The following is a 12222-nucleotide window of genomic DNA, read 5'->3' on the forward strand; positions in this document are numbered from 1 at the left end:
AATTTAGGCAGGATAATAGTAGGATGTGCTAATTTTTTGGTTGCAGGCTCCGACTATTATGACTTATAGATGTTGTGTGTGATTGGACCCTTGGACATGTCAAGGGCATTATTGTGTGTGTGCATGATTGTATGTATCAAATACAGCAGGAGCTGTATTATTTTAGAATTTTATTTTTGTTCAATCTAGAATACATGTGCATTTCTTTATGGAATATAGGATCGATATTTGTAAAATTCTATTTTTGTCGCGGATTGGATGCTTGCGAGGCGTGGTACTTTTGAGGCACAAGAGGCGCAGCGGAATAAGAAGCAAGATGGATACGACGTCTCGACCCGATGGTGGTGGCTAAAGGTGGCAGCAGCTAGGGTTGGAGCACACGGAGGACAGTGATGGAAAATGCCATAATAGTTGGAAAAATAAATTTCATATTTATTGCTTTTATTTACTGTGATGTGTATGTATGCATGTGATGTATGCTAGGATAGTTTAAAATTCCTTACTTTAAATAACTAAGTGGGAGAGGGATTTATTTTAATAAATTCCACAGTCTCTATTACTGGTTTGTAAGTGATGCAAATAAATTTGCGTGTTGGCTCTGAGTGCTTTCCTCCATATCGGATGAGTTTGTTTGCGGATCACTAGATCAAACTTCCATTCAGGATGACTATAGGAAATTAATTAAGAGCGTGTGATCTTCCCCATCGGAATGGGCACAATCTTATTAATGGACTTAGTGTCAAGTAATGGTATACACTTAGGCACGTCTAATAGTATCCTCCCCATCGGAGTCACTGCTATTATTTATGTGACCAAAGGAAAACCAACTATTAATTTGTCAAAAAGATAAGTTGACAAGATAATAAAATTAAAACCCTCTCTTACAAATGTCGACTTTTTGTATACGTCCACACTATCATGACATACAAAATTCATGGTGTATGAGGTAATTTTATTTGTCAGGATGACAAGAAAATAAAATTAATGGGAAAAACTCCTCTTACAAATGTTTGGTTTTGTATACGTCCACACTATCATGACATACAAAATTCACGGTGTTTGAGGTAATTTTATTTGTCATAAAGATTTATTGACAAGATAATTAATGGGTAAAACTCTCCTCTTACAAATGTTTGAATTTGTATACATCCACACTATCGTGGCATGTAAAATTTCCGGTGTTTGAGGTGTTGGTGAATTTAAATAATATTGTTTGAGGAATCAATGTTATTTTAAATTCAAAGTTTTGACCAAAATGTTCGATCAAAGATAGACCATCTCTTAATTTTATTTGTCATGAAGTTAGGATGACGAAATAATAAAATTAATGGACAAAATCTCCTTTTTGAATTTGTATACGTCTACACTATCGTGACATACAAAATTCACGGGGATTTTAAAGTGTTGGTCTTGACCAAATATTTTTATGATTCTTAGGATTTTAAATATTTGTCAATCCCCTAGTTGTTATACTATAGAAAAGACTTAGTAGTTCCAATTATAATGATAGGACTTGGATATTAAGGTAGACTGTCGTCTTAGAACTGAAAACAATATAGGTGTATTTAATTCATTAGTTGTTGAAATATGTTTAGTGGTATTATCTACCAGTACCTGGAATATAGATACAGATGCCACTAATCATGTCTGCAATTTATTGCAGGGTTCCAGGAAACCCGACAGCTATATGAAAAGGAAAACACCGTCTACATGGGTACTACTGCAAAAGTAGCAACTGTTGCAATGGGAGATGTTTATCCTCTGATAGGAATCAAATATGGATTTTCAGAAATTGTCTTTATGTACTAAGTTTAGAAAGAACCTGATTTCGGTTTCTAAACTATTAAAGAATAGATATTCTGATAACAAACTTGTTATCAAGAAAAATAGGGAAATTATCTATTCTGGTACATTGGTTGACAATTTATAATCCAATAACTCCCACGATGCAATAAATGGAAATTAATAACACATTTTCTAACTTTAAGAGAAAGCAACCTTCGGAAATGAACCAATCATATTTTTGGCATCTAAGTCTAGGTTATATTAACTTGAGTAGGATTCAAAGGATAATAACCAATGAACTCTTGGGTTCATTGGTAGTGGAAATCTTTCCAACCTGCGAGTCTTACTTGGAAGGAAAAATAACTAAGAAAGCTTTTAAGTCTAAGAAGTATGGAGCTAAAGATATGTTGGAATTGGTTCATTCTGATTTATGTAGACTTTTGACTATCCAGGCAAGAGGTTGTTTCGAATATTTTATCTCTTTTATAGACGACTATTCGAGATAAGGATACATTTACTTGACGTGCCACAAGTCTAAGTGTTTTGATTAGTTCAAAGAGTACTAGGCTAATGTGGAGTAACGTCAAAGTAAAAGTATCAAGACTATACGGTGAAATCGTAGTACCTCTTAGGAGAGTTTAGGAGTCACTTATCAGAAGTTGGGATTTAATCCCAACTAGCTGCACCTGGTACACCCCAACAGAATGGTGTAGTAGAAAGAAGGTATAAAGTTCTTATGGAATAATTAGATTGATGATGAGTTATTCAGAAAATTACCAAATTCATTTTAAGGATATACACTAGAAACGGAAGTGAACATAATACCTTCTAAGTCAGAACTCTTTACTCCCATAGAATTACAGAATGGGCGTAATCCTAGTCTGAAGCATATTCGGATTTGGGTGGTCTAGCACATGAGAGACACTGATAAGTTGGACATGAGTTCACTTGTTTGTGAGTTATCCTAGAAAAATGAAAAGAGGTTTATAGTCCTTAAAATCGGAAGGTCATTGTTGGCACCAATGCCCGATTTTAGAAAAGGACTATACTATGAACCACAAGCCCATGAGTAAAATTATTCTTAAGAAAATTAAAGGACACGTCTAATATAGTACCAACTGTACAAGATGAAATATCACAAGAAACTGCAACATGTATCACAAATGATACACAATTGAAGAAAGTGCCTCGTCGTAGTGGGAGGGTTGTTAGGCAACCCAAAAGATTCATGTTTTGGGAGAGTCTTTGGACTTGATCCCTGGTGGACATGAACCTGATCCCCGGACATATGATGAAGCACTCCAAGATAAAGATGCAGCATCTTTGCAAAGAGCAATAAATATAGAATTAGAATATATGTATTCTAATAGAGTTTGGGAGCTTATAAAATCACCAAAAGATGTAAAAGCCATTGGGTGAAAATAAGTCTACAATAGGAAAAGAGGGATAGACAGGAAGGTGGAAACTTTCAAAGCAAGGCTTGTTGAAAAAGGAAACTTTTTCACCGGTAGCCATGCTTAAGTCTATCCGGATTCTTTTATCTATTACTTCTCATATGGACTATGAGATTTAGCAAGTGGATGTCAAGACAGCTTTCCTTAATGGAAGTTTTGAAGAAAACATCCATATATAGCAACCAGAAGAGTTCATTGCAAAGAGCAAAGAGCATCTTGTGTGTAAGCACAATCAGTTTATGGACTAAGTAAAGCTTCAAGGTCTTGGAACATCCGGTTTAATAAAGTAATCCAGACCTATGGATTTATTTAATAACCGAATGAGTCTTGTGTATACAAGAAGTGTGATGGAAACGTGGTGGTATTTCTTGTACTATACATAGATAACATTTTTGGTAGTTGGAAACAATATCAAAGTGTTGTAAGAAGTAAGGGTATGGTTGTCCAAACAATTTGATATGAAGGACTTGGGAGAATGCATATATTCTTGGGATCAAAGTAATAAGGGATCGCAAGAAAAGAATATTTTACTTATCCCAAGCTTCATATATCGAAACAATCCTTGCTCGTTTTAAGCATGCAAAACTCTAAGAAAGGTTTCTTACCTTTTCAGCATGGAGTAGCTTTATCTAAAGAGATGTCTCCGAAGACATCAAAGGAGATAGAGGAAATGAAGGTAGTTCCCTATGCTTCGGTTGTCGGAAGCCTAATGTATGCTATGCACGAGATCAGAAATTTGTTTTGCCGAGGGCATAGTTAGCAGATATCAAAGTAACCCTGGACAAGGACATTGGATTGCGGTAAAGCATATATTAAAGTACCTTAGAGGTACTAGAGATTATATGCTAGCTTACAAGGCAGATAATTTGGTCCCTGTGGGTTGCACGCATTTTGACTTCCAATCGGATAGGGATAATAGTAAGTCGACCTTAGGGGTTTGTGTTTAATTTAGGAGGTGAAGTTATAACTATGGAAGAGTGATAAACAAAGGTGCTTTTTCGGACTCCACCATAGAAGCTGAGTAAGTGACAGCCTCTGAGGCAGTCATAGAAACTGTATAGCTCAGATACTTCATGATAGACTCAGACATGTTTTCTGATTTGCCCAAAAATTATTACAATTTATTGTAATAATATTGGTGCAGTAGAAAACTCGATGAAACTATAAGTCCATAAGGCAAGTAAACACAATAGAGCACAAGTACCATCCAATACGAGAAATCGTATAAACGAGGAGAAGTTGTTGTCACCTAAATTGCATCAGGTGATGACCTGTAGATCCTTTCACTAAGGTCCTTAAGGCAAGAGCTTTTGATGGGCATGTTGAAGGGTTGGGAATCAGATGTATGGAAACATTGATGGCATCATAGTCTTTTAGTATAAGTGGGAGATTGTTAGAGTATATACTAAAAGCCTAGCTTTTATATAAACTTTTATTTAGAAATAAAGAATCACAGTGGTCCATATCTACATTTATTTGTTAAATGTAATTTGTTCAATTAATTTATATAGTAGACAACATGGTGTGTGGTGTCATACACAGAAGATCATGTTGTCGGTTCTTTATAAATTATAAACAATCGCTCGCGACTAAGATGGAAAGGAACAAACCGTGGAAGTAGTCGTAGTGTAATTAGGTATTAGTTTCTCTTAACTAATAAATCATACTGATACACTCCAAGTGTATTGAGTAAGACTATTTTAGGTAAGTTCTTTTTATACTTACTTTATAAAAGCACTAGACCTTAGTTATTATGGAAGTGTGTGCTCTTAATCCTAATATAATAACAAACACATATATTTAGTATTTATTTCTTTGACTTATCAATGGGTGAGATTTAGCTCGATAAGTCAATAAGCCCGATAAGTTGGGAAATGATATTACTTATAGTGTGTGTTGTTGATTATAGAAGGAAACTGTGTCATAGTAATTTAGGTTGAGAATGTCCCCAAGAGGAGCTTATAAGGATTGTCATGTTAAATCCTGCAGGTGGACTTAGTCCGACATGACAATGAAGTTGAGTGGTACTACTCTTGGAGCTAGATATTAATTGAGTTGTCAGTAACTTACTTAATTAGTGGACATTCATAATCTAAAACACAGGGAGACTAACACACTCATGATAAAAAGGAGCCCATAATGTAATTTGGGATTGGTGCGGTAATGCGATAATAACTCTCTAGTGGAATGAGTTATTATCGATGAACTTGAGTTGTGTGTTCAGGGCGAACACGGGATACTTGAGCTCATCGAAAGGCCAAAATCAATTTCTCCTCTAGATCCCTATCGTAGCCTCATTAAAGTCTCATGTCCATCTAAATATAAGCCCATCTTGGTGTCCAAGAAGGGGGTCGGCCCAATGCTTGGTGACCAAGCAAGGGTCGGTCACATTATCCTCTTAAGGGGTCGGCCCCTTGCTTGGTGCCCAAGCATAGGAAGGGTCGGCCATAATAATTCAAACAAGGAGGGGTGTTTTTGAATTTTTTAAATCTTCTCTTTGTAGAAAACTATAAGTTTTAAAAGAGATATTTTAAATTTAAAAACTTTCCTTATTTGAATTAAGCCACATATTTTAAAAGAAAGTTTAAAAGTTTTAAAACTTTCCTTGTTTAACCATCCTCATGGTTTAGAAAAAAAAGGAAGAGAAATTTTAAAATTTAAATTTTCTTTCACCATGTTAAAAAAGGAAATCTTATAAGAGAAGTTTTAAATTTTAAAAATATGATTTTAATTTTTAAAACTTTCCTTTTTTAACTCCTACTTTAAGAAATTGAAAGAGAGCTTGTAAAATTTTATAAGAGGATTTCTTCCTGTAAAATTTTATTAAATAATAATAATAATAATATTTCCTTCCTTATAGGGTCGGCCAATAGGATTAAATCATCATCCAATCAAATATATGATTGGTGATTGATTCAATCAAGAGGAAAGAAAAGGAAAAAATTAAAAGGGAAAAGGAAAAACATGAGGAAGATTTTAATTTTTTGTAAAATGTTTTTCCTTATTTGCCTTGGGCAAGTATTATAAAAAAAGGGGAGGACATGCTTCATGGGTTAATGAATTCTTTTTCTCTCTTCTCTCTAGTCTCCTCCTTAGGGCCGGCCCCTAGCTCTTTATCATGCTAGGGCCGCCCACATATATTGCTTGTGGTTCTTTTAAGTGGCTGGATACAAGAAGGAGGAGAAGGAGAAGAAGACAAAGAAGGAGGCTGTAACACCCCTAGAAAGCCTAGATAAGAAAGTAAGGATAATGAGAGTACGAATGTAATGAAAAGAATGTGTAGATAGTCTACGTTGAATGTTACGATGGGAAGGATTTAGATGATTATGAAAGAAAATAAAGTTGAGAATATAAATCATCTATGCATGATTTATAATGTATGGAATTAATGTAGACAAAAGGAAGAAATATGAATACATGTATGAAATATTTATGCATAATGCATAGAGATTGAACCTTGGATCTCTTGTAAGGAACATGTATAGGATACCAAAGGGGATAGGAGAATTATTGATAAGGAGAGAGAGGACTAAGTAGTTAAGAATAAGAAAGGATTCTTTTTACTAAAAAGGAAAAGGGAGTAAAAAGAAGTAAAAATATACATAACCAAGTTTTGATCCTTGGTTCTCTTGTGGATACATGCATGTGTTAACCAAGTGGGATAGGAGAGGATATTGTAAGAGGAGAGATAGAAATTTTAATTAAAGGAAAGAAAAGAGAGAAATTAAGGGAGAACTCAAGAAGCATCTTCTCTAGAATATTCTTAACATTAAGAAGAGAAGTAAATAAGGAGGATGAATCAAGACAAGTTTCCTCCCCTCATTTTAGTATAAATAGGCATGGAGGGGTGACTTCAACTTCATCCTCACTCACTTTCCTCCTCTCTTCCCTTGGGTGCCGAAAACCCTCTCCCTTCCTCCTTTCTTCTTCTTGTTGCCGAGCAACACAAGAGGAAGAAACCTCTTCTTCCTCCTCACTCCCTCCCTCTTTTCTTTCTTGTTGTTGCCGAGCAACACAAGAGGAAGAGGTCTCTTCTCCCTCCTCCTCTCCACCAAAAGACCTAGCCACTCTTCTCCTCCATTGGTGCCGAGCAAAGCAAGCAAGGAAGAAAGGTCCAAGCAAGTTCTCAACTCTAGGAAACTTAAGCGAAGAAGGTAAGCTTCCCCTCACCTGTGGTACAAGGCTTTTATGTGATTTTCGATTTATAAGGATTAGAAAACCTAGGAAAGAATTTAAGAAAATTCGGCTAAAGAAAAGGTTTTCAAATCTAGGATGATTTAAACAAGACCTCATTTCATGATAAGATTTTCTATGCTATGTAGAAGGATTCCTTTCCATGATTTTATATTGATATGATGTATGATCAGAGGAGTATCTAACCTTAGGATTTCAACCAAAAATATTTTAAAGAGGTGAGTAAGATTATTGTCTAACCGAACTAAGTGCAAGGTTCCTTCTATGAAATGCTATACATAATGTTATGTAATATGCCATGATATGTGATAGCATAGGAAATGCTAAACATAATGAGGAGAAAATGAAATTATGTTATATGCCATGATATGTGATAGCATAGGAAATGCTATACATAATGTTATGTAATATGCCATGATATGTGATAGCATAGGAAATGCTAAACATAATAAGGAGAAAATGAAATTATGTTATATGCCATGATATGTGATAGCATAGGAAATGCTATACATAATGTTATGTAATATGCCATGATATGGGATAGCATAGGAAATGCTAAACATAATGAGGAGAAAATGAAATTATGTTATATGCCATGATATGTGATAGCATAGGAAATGCTATACATAATGTTATGTAATATGCCATGATATGTGATAGCATAAGGAAATGTTATACAAAATGAAGAAATGAAATTATGTTATGTAATATGCCATAATATGTGATAGCATAGGAAATGCTAAACATAATGAGGAGAAAATGAAATTATGTTATATGCCATGATATGTGATAGCATAGGAAATGCTATACATAATGTTATGTAATATGCCATGATATGTGATAGCATAAGGAAATGCTATACAAAATGAAGAAATGAAATTATGTTATGTAATATGCCATGATATGTGATAGCATAGGAAATGCTATACATAATGAAAAGAAATGCATGAAAGATTGTTAAGGACATGATATGATAGTTATGCATGATAAGTTATTTTTGTATGGATTTGTACCATGGGTGGGCTCCGTAAACGCCCCGGGGTCGATGGAGTAAGACTCGGGCCTCGTCAGTAATGGGGCTCTGAATGCCCTAGGTCGATGGAGTAAGACTCGGGCCTAGTATGTATGCATGATAGGGTTCAAGACTTGCTACCTTGGACCTACCTATGAAGCGCGCGTATTATGTATGTGGTACAAACCGGGATCCCCTTAATGATGATATTAATTTCAAGTACTTATTAGTATAAGTTTTCAAATTCATGATGCATTGCCTACATATGTACTTGAATTATCTGATGATTAGATATAATGTCATGTGATAATATGATATGAATATGATACCCTTGTATGTTGTATGCTTATGATATTACGCATGATATTGATATACGATGATTTTCGGTTTCAGTGAGTAGGAAAGGAACTTACTGAGCCATGAGTGCTCAGAGCTTACTTTCCTTGTACCGCAGATATGGGGGACGGATATTCGGAACAACGGAGCAGCAGGAGGAGCAGATAGTGATGTGTGTGGTGGTGGCTCGGCAAAGAACGATTCGGACAAATTAATATGATTAGTTATAGAATCAATATTTGAACAAATCAGAATATGTGATATTATGCTTAATAAATTAAATTCTTTAAAGTTTTTATTCTTCCGCTGTTATAGTAAAACATGTACGTAAGTAGTATAAGAACGTAGCGCCGCCTTTGGTTGGGTAAGAAGGGTGGGGCGTTACAGAGGCATCTAATTCTAGTCTCTTGCTTGTGCTCTCTCATGATGGTCGGATCTCTCCCCTTCCCTTTCCCTTGCTCTCTTTGATTCCTAAATTGGTGGTGGTGGCCGGATTTTAGAGGAGGAAGAAGAAAGCTCTTTGGGTCGTGTTCATCTTGGAGGGTCGTCACCCACACGATGTCCAAGGCGAGGCGAGAAATACGGTAGAAGATCTCGAGGTCATTAGCATACAAAGAAAATGTATAATTAGCAATTCTTTTCCGCATCATGCTAGTTATTTCTTTTTGTAAGAATTCCAAACACAAGAGGCATTAGATCTAGTTTTTGTAACGCCCGAAAATTCTCAAAACTATTTTAGAAATATTTTATGATTTTTAGGATATTTTTACAGAATTTTTAGAGTAACGGAAGTAGCAAAAATAAATAGAAAACGAAAACGGCTTAAGCGGGAATTGAACCCGAGACCTACGGTTTACGGATAATGTTAGTAACCAGTTGAACCCAGCAGGGCCGTGCTGAAAGGAAAGGGAGGCAATTAAATTTATATTAGAGTTGGGCTGAAGTACCCACTTAATATAAATAGAAAATTTAAGTGGGGTTTGGTTTATTTTTAATTGGTTCGGCAATTTCTCCTCCTTACCCTAACCTCACGCCGCACCTCTCCCTCTCCTTCCTTCTCTCGGCGCCAACCACCAGAATTCTAGGGTTCCCTCCCTAGGGCCCCAAGGTCATCTTCCGACGACAACTCCAGCACGAGGACGCTCTTCTTCGCGAGAGGAACGCATAGACGCGAGAAGATTGTCGAAGGGATTGTCTCCACCGGAATTCTAGCGAATAGAATTGTAAGGAAATTAACTTACGAGGTAAGAAACCCCTCACCTGCAGTATAAGTAGCTTCCGTTTGGTTTTCTATGCATCAGTTTAGCTATATGTAGATTTTTCCGACACATAGGGTGTGTTTAAACCCTCCTCGCAGATTAGGGATCTAGTTGAGCACCTCTAGATGGGCCAGACACGTCGTTCTCCTTCAGTTGGAGGCTCTAGACGTTGTCGGGTGCCTAGAGGTGGTCTCCCTATTAGAGGGGAGAGTTTGAGCACACCAAGTGTTCGACAAAATGATTAGTGTAGCTAAGTACTACCCCAGATATTTTTAACAGCTCAGTTAAATGCATTAGTAGCATTTAAATCAGAATATTAGTCTAATTCCAGCTTACATGCGACTACGGTCCAATGGGTGGACTCCCACAGTCGCCTCTAGGTTTAGATAACCTAGCTCTAGGTTCAGATAACCTAGAAACAACAAAATAAGAAATTCCTAGCTATATTCAGTATTTTATTTTCAGTGGCACTGTACTGGATTAGATATCCATTGGGTTGGGCTCCCACAGTCGTCCCTAGGTTTAGCTAACCTAGTAAACCCTACTAGATTCGGAATTTGCAACCCCGGGTCTAGTTAGGGATGCGCGCACAGCAAGTACAGTTGCCGGGCCCAAACAGCAGCATGATTATTATTTTGAATTATTATGTATATAGTTTTCAAAAGTTCATAAAATAGTTATATGAATTCAGTACAGTTTTAGTATCAGATCAGTAATAGCTTAGCTCAGTATCATGCTCCAGCTTAGTTTTTCCCTGTGAATAAGCATGATAACTCCATGTTTAGTTTGATATACATGTTTGAATGATTGTATGCCATGCCATCTTTTACATGTTCAGCATATGTTTTAAATAGCATGTTTTAAAATCATTATTAGCACCGTATGCATGTTTTTGTGAGGTAGATGGTTTCTTACTAAGCTTTAAGCTTACAGATTCTACTTTCCTTATACTGCAGATAAAGGTAAAGGAAAGATGGACTAGCAAAGGAAGCTGGAGGACAATGCAGAGATGGTGTGTGTGGCAGGAACTTGGAATAAAAGATTCTTAGGGGATTTAGCAAATTCTAACAATTGAACTCTCAGTATTTCTTTTTCCATGCACTTTCGATTTGTTAAATGCCACGAACTAGTAAACCCTGTTTTATATCAAGTTTAGAATGCTAGCTTTATGTTATTAGGATATATTCTATGCATAGTATGAGTGAAATGTGAGATTTTGGCACGAACAAGTGCTGAAATCAGGGGTTCTGATTCGGAATCAGAAACCCAGATCGATCTACAGATCGATCAGAATTGGGATGTGCCACTGGATCGGTCAGCTGACCGATCCAGACGCGAACAGAGAGTTCAGAACCTCACTGATCGGTCAGTCGACCGATCAGTGAGCCACTGGATCAGTCAGCTGACCGATCAGTATGTCCCTGGATCGGTCGGTAGACCGATCCAGCCGTATACAGAAGCGATGTAGCTTATGGATCGGTTAGCCGACCGATCCAGAGCTTTTCTCCGTGCCAGGATCAAGCTGGATCGATCACTGGATCGATCCGACAGCCCAATTGATTCATGGATCGATTGAAATGCCTGATTACAGCTAGCAGGACATCCGGGAGGCGTAGATTATCTTCCCTAGCATGTGTACAACTCCTAGGTACACCTAGAATATTAAGTTCAGATGTTACAATAATCAGTTTAGTAAAATTTTAATCAATCCAGATTTCCGCAATAGTAGTTTAGCACAACATTACGTAACGATCGGCCTTACAGCCTTAGTAGTAGAAGGCGGGTCGTTACAGTTTTTCAAATTTATTTTTCGAGTTTGTGTTTTCTTTGTTTTCGAATTTGTGATTTGATTGTTCTTTTTGGTTAACCTAGAGTTATTTAAGAAAATTAAATATTAGCTTTCCTTAAAAGGCTTTGTCTAAGCGGTTGTGGTTGCTCCCATATCCAAGAAGGTCATGTGCCTTACCATGCACTCCTGGAAGTTAATTTTGGAAATTAATATTTAATGGAATTAATAACATAGGTGGATTTGAATCAATAGTGTTAAGTTCCGCTTGCGATTCAAATCTAAACCATTAAGAACAGATAAATTAAATTTAGAATCAATAATGTTAAGTTCCATCTGCGATTCCTAATTTAATTTCTAAAGAACACAATAGGTTATTTAAGGAAAGGTTCGACA

The sequence above is a fragment of the Zingiber officinale genome, chromosome 3A (genome assembly GCF_018446385.1).
Source record: "Zingiber officinale cultivar Zhangliang chromosome 3A, Zo_v1.1, whole genome shotgun sequence".
NCBI lineage: Eukaryota > Viridiplantae > Streptophyta > Magnoliopsida > Zingiberales > Zingiberaceae > Zingiber > Zingiber officinale.